General features: G+C 44.4%; 1 non-coding gene across 1 annotated transcript; it reads right to left on the reverse strand.

Annotated features, from left to right (window-relative positions):
* Positions 1-9,412: 9,412 nt before the first annotated feature.
* On the reverse strand, positions 9,413-9,519 carry LOC120687048. The gene has a single exon (XR_005680550.1). It is a non-coding gene; the product is annotated as a small nucleolar RNA R71 (small nucleolar RNA).
* Between the last annotated feature and the right edge of the window lie 5,352 nt (positions 9,520-14,871).

Raw genomic sequence — 14,871 nt, forward strand, 5'->3', positions numbered from 1 at the left:
ACAAAGTTAAATTCTATTGGTATATCTCTAGAAAATAATGCCAATGAGATTAGTGTGTCGTATAATGCTCTTAAGCGAATTGAGGAAGATAGGTTCTCTTTTCGACCTAAGCTAAAGGGTGATGCATGAGCTAGTACTGAACCTAACCCTTTTGATCTAAGTGATGGGGAAGATCATGAGACAGACAATGATCTTCTTTCCCACTTGGTCAAAGATATAACAGAAGTAGATTTAGATGACCTGGACCTGGACACAAGGATTTGTGATCTAAAGGTATCTGGTTGCAAAACTAAGTCATCGTCCAAAAAAGAAAAGGTGCGCCGAAAGCACCACAAATGAAATAAAAGTGTTTCCTCATGAAAGGCTTATTCTGGAATAGCAAAGGTCTTTCGGACTTGGCAAAATACCGATATGTTTTTGATGCCATTAGGGATAATAAGCTCGACTTCATCGCTGTGATGGAGACTGGGAAACAAGATATGTCTAGAGCGAATCTTAATCGCCTCTCTGGAGGTGCGGATTTTGTCTGGCATTGTCTCCCACCCAGAGGGCGATCAGGGGGTATACTTCTTGGTATAAGTGCAATTGCTCTTGATGTATCCTTAATTGTGGAAGGGGAATTTTTTATTAAATTCCATCTCCGTAATAAAAATGACGACTTCAAATGGATTTTAATGGCAGTCTATGGACCGGCACAGTATGATTTTAAATTAGCTTTTCTGTCGGAACTCGTACGTACATGCCAGCAGAACCCAATGCCAACTCTAATAGGGGGCGACATAGCAAAGAGAAGAAAAAAGTTAACTTTAACCCTCGTTGGCCTTTCCTTTTCAACGCTGTCATAGATAGTTTCGATCTTCGTGAGATTGAGTTGACATGTACACAATTCACCTAGGCAAATTCTCTTGCCGATCCAACTTATTAAAAACTTGACAGAGCACTGATGACATCGGAATGGGAATTCAAATACCCGATGGTCACGGTCCATGCACTAGATAGAGGGGTATCCGATCATGCTCCTCTCTTATTGGACACTGGGGATCCATCTTTCACAGGGACCGCTAAACAATTCAAAATGGAACTCAGTTGGCTAACCCATTATGAGTTCAAAGAGCGCGTCATCGAAATTTAGAATAAACCGGTGGGTGGACATAACTTAGTGCAACGTAGTAATAGGAAAATGGGAGCACTCAAAAAACACCTGCGGGGATGGGCTCGCCATCACCATGGGGTGTATAAAGCTCAAAAGGAGCAGCTCCAATATGTTGTAACAAATCTTGTCACTATGGCTGAAACTAGAACGCTCTCGGATGGAGAAAAGGGAAACTCTGGAATCGGCTCGTGATGATTTGATTAAGCTCCCAGAGAAGAGGAGCTCAAGTTCTATCAACGGGCCAAAGCCACTGATGTCCTTCTGGGAGATAACAACACTAGATACTTCCAGATGGTTGCCAATGGCAAGCATCGCAAGAAGCGTATCTTTTCTTTGGAACATGAAGGGGGTAAAATTGAAGGGCAGCAAAACGTTAAAGGTTATATCACACAGTTCTACAAGGAGCTCTTCGGTCCTGCGGAGGAAAATCTTTTTTCCTTGTGTGATAGGACAGATGACATTCCCCAAGTAAGTTCGACTGAAAATGAATTCCTCACAGCTCCATTCACAGAACAGGAGATTCGGGATGCCATTTTCAGTATGGAACATAGCAAGGCGCCTGGCCCAGATGGCTTCCCAGCAGAGTTCAACCAGCATTTTTGGGATGTCATCAAAGGAGACCTAATGTCTATGTTTCAGGACTTACATCAAGGTGACCTTCCTATATTCAGCCTAAACTTTGGTGTCATCACGTTACTGCCCAAAACCCAAGAAGCCAGAAAAATTCAGCAATACCGACCTATTTGCTTACTCAATGTAAGTTTCAAGATCTTCACAAAGGTGGCAACCTCCCGACCATCTTATCAGCCCAACACAGACTGCCTTTATGCGAGGTCGAAACATTCTAGAGGGAGTGGTAATACTTCATGAAACCATACACGAACTCCATCGCAAAAACCAGAATGGGGTTATCATTAAGATAGATTTTGAAAAGGCTTATGACAAGGTGAGGTGGGATTTTTTATTGCAAACACTCCAGATGAAAGGATTTTCACCCAAATGGATTGGGTGGATTAAGTCCTTCGTATCGCGGGGTAGCGTAGCAGTAAATGTAAATGATGAGGTGGGTCCTTACTTTCAAACATGAAAAGGACTTCGCCAAGGTGACCCACTATCACCTATTTTGTTCAATATAGTAGCCGACATGCTCACACTTTTTATCAACAGAGCCAAAGCAGACAATCAATTGGGAGGAGTTGTACCTCATCTAATTGAGGGGGGTCTCTCTATCTTACAGTATGTTGACGATACAATCCTCTTTTTGGAACACAACCTGGAGTATGCTCAGAATCTGAGGACAATTCTTTGTGCCTTTGAACAGCTGTCGGGGTTGAAAATAAACTTCTATAAGAGTGAAATTTATTGCTTTGGGGAAGCTAAGAATATGGAAAATGAGTACATGGAATTGTTTGGATGCAATACGGGAACCTTCCCAATACGGTATTTAGGAATCCCGGTTCATTACCGGAGGTTATCAAATAACGATTGGCTGAGGGTACAAGAGAGATTTGAAAAATGTCTCAGTAGTTGGAAAGGGAAAAATCTTTCAACTGGAGGCTGTTTAACATTAATCAATTCTGTCCTTAGCAGTTTACCTATGTACATGATGTCCTTCTTTGAGATACCAAAGGGTGTTCGTAAAAAGTTGGACTATTTCTGTTCCAGATTCTTTTGGCAAAGCGACGAGCACAAGAGAAAATATCGCTTAGCAAAGTGGGATATCCTGTGTCAACCGAAAGAACAAGGAGGAATAGGGATACATAATCTTGAATTAAAGAATGTAGCGCTGCTAAGCAAATGGCTGTATCGACTGTTGATGACGGAAGGTACTTGGCAACAGATCATTAAAAATAAGTATCTAGGGAGTAAACCCATTGTCCGAGCTCAATGGAAGAGTGGTGATTCTCATTTCTGGGCTAGCCTGATGAAAGTTAAAAACGACTTCCTAAAGTTCGGCTCTTTCACCATCAAAGATGGGTCCTAAAAAGATCTCTACGCGAAAAATATCCTCAGCTCTATAATATCACTCGGTAAAAACAAGACACCGTTGCTGATGTACTCAGCACACCTATACCCAATATATCCTGACGTAGAGACTTAATTGGCAACAAACTTGTGATGTGGAATAACCTTGTTTCACGTCTTGCAACTGTTGAACTAAGTCAAGAGGAGGAGGATGAGTTCCGATGGAAGTTAGACCGGTCAGGTTTTTTTTTCTATAAAATCACATTACTTAGGTCTAATTAACCAGAATACTCCCAACTTAAATAAGGTTCTATGGAAAATAAAAACCTATCTCAAGATAAAAATCTTTCTCTGGTACCTTAGGCGTGGAGTTGTATTAATAAAAGATAATTTAGCTAAACGAAACTGGCACGAAAATCAACAATGTTGTTTCTGTCATGAGAATGAAACGATACAACATCTGTTTTTTGACTGTCGGTTTACAAGGCTGGTATGGGCTACTATTTATGCGGCATGGGGTCTCCCACATCTTCGCGATATATCAAGTATGTTTGGAAATTGGACGATTGGTGTACCTAAAGAGTATAAACAATTAGTCCGTGTGGGCGTGGCAGCCTTGTGTTGGTCTGTTTGGCGCTACAGAAACTCTGTGATTTTTTATAACAAACAACCATCCTTTTTGCAGGTGATCTACTCTACAACACATTGGCTACACATGTGGGCTATCCTTCAGCCGTCTACCTCGCAGGACGTCCTTGTAGCGGCGTCTCATTTTTTGGAGCCGGTGGCCAAGGATTGTTTTGCCCGGGCACATGGGTGGTGGTCTAGTCTCAGGATTGACAGTCATTAGTTTGTCCGGTTTTGTAAGACTTTTGTAGGTTGTGTGCTTTTTTGGCAGAGGTCGGGAAAATTCCAAAATGATGTATCACCTTAATGTATCACTTTGAAAATAATAAAGTTCCCTTTTCAAAAAAAAAAAGCTTTGCAGACAGATTCATAGTGTCTTCTTGCTGTACAAGATCAGATTCAGAGACACAGGTAGTATGCATACTCTTTCTAGTTACATGAATAATTTTTTTTTGCGATCATACCTGAGCACGTATTACTCAACGATACACCCGCGGAAACATTAGTTGCATGAATACTGGTACGTTTTACTCAATGATATTGGTGTGCGATTTCTATCTCAATGGAACAACACTATGCCCCTATCTAGCTCGACTTTCCATTGTGATCGAGTCGTTTTTAACCTGGGTACTCCAATAAATAAATGAACCTTATAGAAACTTGTTCATGAAATCATTTGGTTATTTAATGAAAAGTTATTTTTAGCTTGCAATTTTGACAAAATGATACTTAGCGGCGTACACAACTTGAGGCAAAAGAGCCGCCTACATTTTAGGATCTACAAGGGTACATCGATCGTTGTTGCATGATTCGAGCAAGCAGAGCTAATTGCATGGGCTAACTGCTCCCAGCTAGCCAGCTAGGGATGCAAGTAGCCCTTGCCTGTGTTGACGCAAAATTGGTCAGCACACAAGCACTAGGACGCGCAGGATCGCAACGATAAGAACCCGACGAAGAACCCAAACAACCGGTCAAACCGGTCGCGCCAACCGGTCAGACCGGTCGGAAGCAGAGGAGCTTCTTGAAAACCTAAAACCACAAACTCGGGAGGGATGCCGTCGAAACTCGCAGATCTAGGGTTGTCTTGAGGTCTACAGACCACCCAAAATGCCCTTGAATGCCGTAGAGACGAGCAAAGAATAACACGAGGTTGGAAAAGTTAGGGTTTGAGAAAAATAGGAAAATAATAGATTGATTGTTTCGATTTGGTAGAAGGACCTGAATCGGCCGTGACCTTTATATTTATAGGCCGGGAAAGATGTACCCCTTCCAAATCGTGTTACAAATGGACTCTACAAAGAAAATCTAACAAGACTCGGATTATACAGGCACAGACCTGTTTGACCGGTCGGCCCAACCGGTCAGACCGGTCGGCCTCGGTATTTGTCAATTTTGGCTGCCAACATATGCCCCCAGCCTTTTTGGTGAGCTTTGCAAGCCAAAAAGCAAGTACCAAAAACTAGCCTAGATACATGATTTATACAGAAAACACAAGGCTAAAAATAATGCTAAGGGCGATACTATATTAAGAGCGTCTTGCCACACGCTGGGATAATATTTCTTCAAGTATCTTCCATTAAGAGCTCGTGGATGACGTTCTCCTTGCATCGTCTCCACCATATAAGAATTGACGAAGATAACCTTGACGAGCTTGTACGGTCCTTCCCAACTTGGCGACCACTTGCCAAACTTGTTGCTCTTCGTCCCAAAAGGCAATATTGTCTTTCAAACCAGCTCACCAACATGAAAAGATTTTGCTCTTACCTTCTTTTTGTAAGAACTAGCCACCCGAAGCTTGTCTTTCTAAATTTCCTTCAAAGCTTGCATCCCCTTGTCGCTCACTTCATCAGTGTTGTCCATCATCAAGTCATAGTAATCAAAAGCGGCAAGATCATTTTGCTTAGCCAATCTATAAGCGTCCAGATTCACCTCAACGGGCAAAACAAGCTCTTGACCATATCCAAGCTCAAAAGAAGTAACTTTAGCACCATGTCTAGATATACGATGAGCCCACAATGGTTCAGATAAAACCTCATGCCACCTCCTAGGATTCTCCTCTATCTTCTTCTTGATGAGCTTTACCAAGATCTTATTACTAGGCTCGGCTTGACCATTGGCCTGAGCATAGTATGGAGATGAATTGATTATCTTGATCTTACAAGATTCGGCAAAATCACGTATCTCCTTTAAAATAAATGATGAACCTTGATCCGTTGTCAAAGTTTGAGGAATACCGAATCTATGAATAATATGCTCTGTAATAGACTCAAATACCTCCCTATGTGTCAAATTCTTTAAAGAAATCGCTTCGGTCCAATTAGTGAAGTAATCCGTAGCAACCAACACGAAGCGATGTCCCTTTGAAGAAGGGGGATTAATCTGACCAATGAAATCCAACCCCAACCTCTAAACGGCCATGGCTTGATTATAGGATGCAATAACGCAGCAGGCACTATCTAAACATTACCAAATCGTTGACATTCTTCACACCCCTTATAATATCTGAAATAATCTGCCATCATAGTTGGCCAATAAAAACCGGCTCTCCTAAGCAACCACTTCATTTTAGGAGGCAATTGATGTGTACCACAGATGCCTTCATAAACTTCGCCCATAGCAACATGAGCCTGATCAGAATCCAAACACTTGAGGAGTACATCTTCGGCGGTCCGACGATAAGGCTCATTGTCGATCAAAATATACTTAAATGCCAAACGCTGAATATTCCTTTCCTCACCATGACCAGGGTCCTTTAAGTACGTCACAATAGGCACCCTCCAATCAGCAACCTTGGCCTTCCCTTTGGAATTGGAAGCAATGGCTGACTTGCTGTTCTCAGTGTTGACGGTCGTTAAGTGCGAAATATGACCGTCAACTATGTTCATAAAATAAGGAAAACCATACCTCTTACTCACATATTTGTATCACTAACCTAGCTCCATAGTTGTTTTCGAAGATTTATATTTTCAGGAGCACAAGTCCGGGATAAGAAGAAAACATAAAGAATACGCAAACAAAGTTGCAGAAGATCGCGTCCTGCGTAACACATGCAAAAGAGGCCCACAAACCAGACCAAACCGACCAACTAGACCCTGTCACCGATGTACCAACCTCAGGACCCACCAGTTAGTGACCCAGAGGAAGGCAGTGGCCAGAACCGCCAAAGGGGGGTCGGCCGAACCCATGGTTCGGACGAACCTGCCCTGGCGCCTGTCCAGGTACATTTTGGTGGGAAGCTTCCTCTGATCCTCCTGAAGTCGGTGGCCAATGTTTCCATACAAGGAGATGGCGGGAACTGACATCTCAAGCTATAAAAGGGGCCTCTCCTCTCTCACACCATACACACCACTTTAAGGCCTCTCTCTCACACTCTCTTGTGACTTGTACTCCTTAGTGTAGTTGTTGACGGTCGTTAAGTGCGAAATATGACCGTCAACTATACTCATAATAGAAGAAAAACTGTACCTCTTACTCACATATTTGTATCACTAACCTAGCTCCACAGTTATTTTCGAAGATTTATGTTTTCAGGAGCACAAGTCCGGAATAAGAAGAAAACACGACGAATACGCAAACAAAAGCCACAGACGATTGCGTCCTGCGTAACGCATACAAAGGAGGCCCACAAACCAGACCAAACCGTCCAACCAAGGCCCGGCACCGACCATCTGACATCAGGACCCACCAGGCAGTGTACCAGAGAAGGACGGTGGCCAGAGGCGGTAGGTGGGGTTCAGTCGACCCCACCTGGCAGCAAAACAGGCTGAGTTTTGGCGGGTAGACTGATCTTATCCTCTAGAGATCGGTTAGGCATGTTTCCATGTATAGAGATGGCAGGAACGGACCTCTCAAGCTATTAAAGGGGCCTCCCACCACTCTCACCACACACACCAATTGAAGGCCTCTGTCTCACTCTCATTTGTGATTTGTACTCCTTAGGTAGTGGAGCTAGGCTAGTACTTCATCTCCTTAGCGAATCCAGTCGTCCTCGGGGTCGGCGAGCAATCCTCGGCCTTTGGTATGGCTTTGTATTCTGACTTTCGTTATGCTATTCATATTGAGTTTGTTCTTGGTTATCTTGCTATGTTCGTAGCTTGCTTAGCCTTGATCTGTGCTTTATCAAGTTATAGTAGTTGCTTGCTTAGACCAGATGATCTGGGTAAGAATATCGGTTCGTTGTGCTTTCGGGCTTGCCTTAGCATCTTACCTGTCCATCTGAAGGGTGGGGGACCCAGGGGTGCTAGGGTAGTGACCTCATATGCAGGCATGGTGCCCGGGTATACGGGATCCTTCGGATATGACGGTGCTCCACGGTGTGACTGGGGTAGACCGCAGGTGGTGACAGTCCTGTGGTCCGCCGGGAAGCTGCTTCTCGGTTAGCGTACTCCTCGACGTTCGGGTATCGTGTAGGAGTTCATGCAAAGATGAAACAAGACTAGATGTTCTCCAGTGCGGGTCATTCTCTCCAATGTCCCTAATTTCCCGGCACCTGTAGTTCTAAGCATGTGACTAACATAACTTATCTGCTAACGTGAATAGTATACTAGGAATCTGTGCCTATGCTCCCACTAACCTTAGGATTTCTTGTTTATTCTTTATTCATGAGAGTTGGCTGTTCTGTGTGTGTGTCACATTACCCCTGATTATCTATTATTTATCACTTACCCCTGTATAGTCAGTGGTCTTCATTTTACTTCATACGTGTCATGGTTATGGAACTAGTAAATAAACTTTACACAACCTAGCCATCCCTTGGGAAAAAAAATAAATAACGATACCCTGAATACTTCCGGGTGAAATGCTACAACGGTATATCCATACGCTTGCGGATCCTTCTGTAAACGTTAAGACATACCAACACGGCATTCCCTTGGCGGCGCTGCTAGGAACTAACCCCTCCTAGTGGCGACGCTAAGAAATGTCAACAAGCATTTCTGGCGCCGTAGCCGGGGACGAGCTTAAAAACCCCGTTCCTAGTGATTGTGCTTAGAAATGTCAACAAGCATTTCTGGCGCCGTTGCTGGGGATGGCACTAGGTGTAAAGTTATTTACTAAGTGCATAAACATGGCAATATAAGTAAGAGGTAGCTACTGCTTATACAGGCTAATGTGTTTATCTTATTATTTTCTCCTGATTGGGTGAAAACAGGGTAGTGTATGTCTGGTTTCTCCTTGCCGACAAACTTTGTTGAAAATTCCGAGAAGCTCGTTAGAAGGGTCCGACCTCGCATCATCCCTCCTCCGCTCTCGCAGTCGACAAGCGAGCCAGCTTTACAAGCACCATCAACAATCACCGAACCCATGGCTGAGAAGACTCTTCGCGATTTATCCATCCCCTCAGCTGCCAATGTGGCAACTGGACCCAATGTCGATGTCGGGGACGTGAACTTTGAGCTGAAGTCCAGCCTCATTAACATGGTGCAGGCTAGCCCATTATGTGGCAAGCCGAATGAGGACGCCAACGCCCATCTCCATAACTTTCTGGAGTTATGCAAGACCGTAACCATACAGGGCGTTACGGCTGACTCCATCAGGCTCTGCCTATTTCCTTTCTCCCTCCTGGGGAAAGCAAAGCAGTGGTTTTATCAAAATAAGGAAGCCGTCAGCACGTGGGACAAATGTTCCATGGCGTTCCTCGCTAAATTCTTCCCGTTGGGCAAAACCAATGCCCTGCGTGGAAGAATTACAAGTTTCCAACAGACAGGAATGGAATCCATCCCAGAAGCTTGGGAGAGACTTCAAGAATACATACTCGCCAATCCTCATCATGGGATGGATGAGTGGCTCGTACTCCAAAGCTTCTACAACGGGCTAATGACTACATCCAGAGCCCATCTTGATGCTGCTGCTGGAGGAGCCTATCTCGATCTTACAATTGCCAAGGCCACGACCTTGATTGAAAAGATGGTCTCCAACCAGGGCTGGAACGAGGAGCGTTCCCAGCCCAGAACCAAGGGCGGAATGCATACCGTCTAGGAGACGGACATGCTCGCCGCCAAGCTGGACCTCCTACTTAAAAATCTTGATGAAGGTAACCAGCAACAGAAGCCTGTTCCCGTCCATGACATGAACTCGTACTTTACGTGCGAGGTTTGTGGTGACGGTGGACACTCGGGGAATGACTACCCCGAGACCCGTGAAGACACAGCCTACATCAACAACAACAACACCAGGTTCCGTCCACAAGGAGGCCAGGGGTGGGGTCAAGCACGCCCACCATTCCAAGGAGGAGGTAACAATTTTAACTCAAATTTCAATTCGAATTTCAATTCGAACCAACCCTCCTTGAGAGATCTAGTCTTTGGCCAAGCTAAAATCAACAAATCTTTGAACAAGAAGCTTACTGCCAACGATAAAATTTTAGAAGGTACAAATGCAAAAGTTGAAACTCTTTCTTCAGCACTTAAAAACCAATTAAGTTTCAACAAAATTATAGAAACACAACTGGCTCAAATCGCTGCTGCTGTTCCTGTTTCTGAGTCCGGGAAGATTCCAGGGCAACCTGAATCTCCCGTTAAAACTGCAAATATGGTGTCTACCGGGTGGGGCAACCTTCCCCAGCAGACTTCCCTCACTAACCGTGTAGTTAGCTACAATCCTCCGAAGAATGACACTTGGGATGGCCTAGTAGCAGCAATTCAAGAAGATCCAGGGGTCTCCATGATTAGCTGCTCAATTTTTTATCAATACTATGAGCACGCACTCTGCGACCTGGGGCTAGTGTCAACATTATGCCCATGGTAATATACGAGAAACACTTATACCCTGCTCTCTCCCCAACATATATGTGTGTGCAGCTCGCAGACTCTACAATCCGATATCCCGAGGGGATAGCCAAGAATGTCCTGGTCCGCGTGCGCAACTCCTTTGTCCTTGCAGACTTTGTGGTCATGGATATAGAAGGTGACCTCGAAATCGAGCTCATTCTTGGGCGGCCATTCCTGAGGGCCGCTAGAGCAAGGATCGACGTAGGAAGAGGAAGGGAGAACATGTTCTTCAGATTTAAATAGAGGGAAGAGCAGCGCATCCTGAACCGACAGGATGACGAAGGGCAGGCAATTTGGGACGCACCAGAATCCCCACCATCAAGACCTTTGACCACACGATCAAAGAGAAGACGTGCAAGAAAGGTGTGGCGTAAGGTCGCAAGCTCGTCCTCGTCCAATTCTTCAGGTTGAGCCAGTGGTAATCACAGCAGGAGAAAGGTCCAGCTCATCAGACTCAAAACGACGAGCCCTTGTCGAAGGTAAATCGGTACGTATCTCATATTTACTTTTACACCATTTTACTTCTCTTGATTTTTTCAATTTTTCCCACTGCATATTTGAATTTTCAAAACACCCTTGCATTCTAGAAACTTTTCTAGCACCTTTTCTATTTTCACAAAAATCCAAAAATATTTCCAAGCATGAAAATCCTTTGGAAAATAAATTAAAACATCTTTTCGAAGCAAAGTTTGGCCAGCACCAAAGTTTAAAAAGTTTTTGACCGTTAGAAGGGCAGTGGGCCCTGGCTGTCAGCAGGGGTGCCCACCTAGGATTTGGCCGAACCCTAGGGTCGGCTAGCCCCCTGCCAACGGCTAGTGGGCCCAGATTTTTCCAACGGTCACTAGCCGTTATGGCTGGTTTCCTCCAACGGTGCCCGGCCATTCTCTCTTTAAATAGAGGCCAAGGGGTGAGTTTTGAGCTCTCACACTCAACTCTCATTCACTCACTCCCTCTCAAACTCTCTAAAACTTTGCTATCGGGTGTTCATTGGATTTTTGCTCAAGATTTGAATTCAAGAAACCTCTCTCTCATTTCTTTGCTGCAAGAAAGAAGGAGCAACTCACAGGTAAGAACATTCATTTCGATTTCACTAACGTAACCCGTTTCGAGTTGCACTTGTTTGTTCCATCATGATAGGCTTAGGGCGGAAGGTTTCCAGTGCATTCAAGAAGATGACGGGTGGAAGTTCATCCTGTTCTCGGGGTGGCTCAAGCTCATACACACCCGAACCTACGCCTACACCAAGCACGATGGACTATGAGGAAGAAGAACAATATGAAGAGATGCAAACCGAACTGCAAGCCGAGATCATAGAGATTGATACGGAAGATACACCGTACCTCAACTTGCGAGATGATCGTGAACGACAAGGCTACGCCATCCTCAAGAACAGAAGCTTTGTCCACACCCAAGCTTTGTCCACACCCGAGCATTCGATCCGGACCTCCTCATCAAAACAGGTATGTACGAAGACTTCTCTAACGTTTGGCATGCAATTAGATGGGATAATTTCGTTCCCGTTGAGGAGTATGGTTCTCGACTCCTCACCATCCAATTTCTCTGGACTCTTCGGGAGGTGGAAAACGGGGTCTATTTTTGACTTTTCGCTGAAGAATATTTGCTTTCTTGGAAAACTTTTGCCGGCCACCTCAATTTCAACAAACACTGGCCGATTTCTCTCGATCAAGCTTGCCGCGGTTTTAATCATCATGAATTTTGGGGCTAGATTTCGGGTCAAGTTGTCAATGTCAAGTTCGCACCTCGGTGCGGCGACATTCATAATCCAACTCTTCAGTTGATGCACAAGTGGTTGACCATCACTCTCTTTCCAAGAGATGATGTCCGACTCGTGTGTAACGATGAGTTGCTCATACTTTATGCCATGGTCAACAAGATCAAAATCTCCCCCGCGCAAGCTTTGGTTAGGCAATGGCTTTCGAACTTCAAGATGACGGGTTCTATTGAGTGCACTTCTTTGATTATTCATATCGCTACACGTATCGGTGCCTTAGAGGGGAATTCTATTCCTTTCATTGAGGGTGACCGTACGTATATCGACGAGGCTTATTTGATCCAAGGTCACACACTCAAGAAAGGCTCGAATGACTCTTTGATTTTCTTTTACTTGGGCTATACAAATGATATTCCGCTGCCCAATGCGGAGTTCCATTTGTATAATTGCCATTCGTTAATCATCCCTCTCGTTCCACGAGAAGGAGGTCGTAGGCATAGATCTTCTGGTTTGCCTGGCAGGATGACAAGAAGCAGGACCAGAAGAGAGGCAGATCCGACACCACCGCCTCAGTATCCACATCACTCACATCAGCATGAGGCTGGTGGTTCGTCATGGCACAGTGCCAGCACAGAGGAGTGGACACGGCAGGCACCAGGCCGCTGGTTCACCAGTTCCAGCTCCGGTGGGGCCCCGAACCTCATCAGACGGACGTCCTCGTCCCGAGGTTTCGGTGCCATCACCCAGCATCTAGGTGACCTGCGGGTGCAGGGCGACAACATACAAAAGACATTGAACCAACACATCGATACTACCCAAGCATGGCAGCGTCACACTGGCGAAAGGATCCACGACATGGAGTAGTTGCAGTTGCAGTTGTAGCGACAGGAGGAGTGGTGGGCGTACTGCCGCTGGACGGGTTTCAACCCCGATCAGCCGTAGTGGGCCTGAAGCTAACTTGGGAGAGGACCCTCACGAGAGGTAACATGTATCATTTATCTTTACCGCTTTCATAACCTTGCATGAAACCCATAAAAATTTGCATAACTAAAAACAAATAAAAATTTGCAAAACTTAGAAAACACCAAAAATATTTCTTTTAATATGTGTAGTAAGCATGGTATAAGTTTTCCTTGTTGAAATGATGAATAATTGCTCTGTTAATTTTCTTCATATGCTTAGTTACAACTTTATGGTCTATCTAGTTTTGGGTTTGTTGGCTTAAAATGTTCAAACCTTAAACTTGAAACTTGTGGGTAGCAAAAAGCATGATCCAAATCTAAGTTGTTGTGAGCTATGATATGGTTAATTAGAGTTGACTATGATCTTCTCCTATATGATACTTGACATCCGGAGTATTTAATTTTTAAAAACACAAACATATAATAAAGTTCCTCAATGATATGAAATTCCTATCCAAAGCCATATGTTGTTTTTCATCACAAAACCTTCCACATATGCAACTTGTTATCTCATTGAGCTTTGTCAAATTATTGTGACCCTTAGTGAGATTCATTTCATACTCCCATGATCAAGATAACATACACGTTTCTACCACATGCTACGCTTCTACACTAGAAGTGAGCAAAATTTCATCCATCCACAAAATAAAACTCCAAGTCCATGTATGACACCTCTCTAAAAAATATGTCAAGGATATGGGGCTATGAGAAAAATAAAAGATGCATACCCAAAGAAGGTATGCCACATTGAGACACCCTAGATGTCTGCACAGTAGTTGTGTATCTATTGTGTGCATCATGTGCTTGAATTTCTTGAAAAATGATCTTTTTGTAAATATAAAGGTTATATGTGTAATTATGATTTTATGGAAGGTCCTTTTTATAGTTATATTTGAATAGGTTGTGAAATTATAGCTTTTGTGGAGGGTGTTTTTGCAAAATGTAGTGTAATCATTACATGGCAGGAAACTTTTCAATTCAGCCTAAGTTTAAAGTGAAATTGCATTGAAAAAGACAAAATTCCTGGAATTCAAAATCCCTCTTATTCTTTATAAATTAGCTCTTGAATCTTTGATCAAATAAATTTTTACACAACATCAAAGTTGTAGATCTTGAAAAGTTAAACAACATTCATGTTGGGCACTTTTTCATTTGAGCCCAATTTTAAAAGTTATCTCTGCTTTACAGTTTGGTCCCTGGAAATTTTGTTTGGGTCCTTTTCCCCTTCCTCCAGCTCCTCTGCTCTGTTTCTCGCCGCCACTGTGCAGTGCAGCGCCGACGCCGCCGTGGAGGGCCGCCCCCGAGCCACCTCCTGCTCCTCGTGGCTTCCACGCGTCGCACCTGAGCTTCCCACTGCTCTCCTTTCCTCGCGCTGGAGCTTCCCCTGCCGTGCCACGCGCCCCGCCGAGCCCAGAGCCGCCCGTGCGGCCGCCACCTCGCCGCCGCGGTGGCGAGCTCACTGCAGAGGCCGCCTCCCTCTCCTAGCGCGCGTACGAGCACCACAAATGCCCTAGCTTTCCATTCCGCTAGCCCTTTCACTTGCTCCTCGCTCCTACGTGTGGCAGAATCACCTGAATTATCCCGGCTCAAGTGCGCATGCCATTACCATAAAGGCAACAACAGCTCAAACGCACTTCAAACGGAACAATTCTTGGTCTGTCGGGT

The sequence above is a fragment of the Panicum virgatum genome, chromosome 8N (assembly GCF_016808335.1).
Source record: "Panicum virgatum strain AP13 chromosome 8N, P.virgatum_v5, whole genome shotgun sequence".
Classification (NCBI taxonomy): domain Eukaryota; kingdom Viridiplantae; phylum Streptophyta; class Magnoliopsida; order Poales; family Poaceae; genus Panicum; species Panicum virgatum.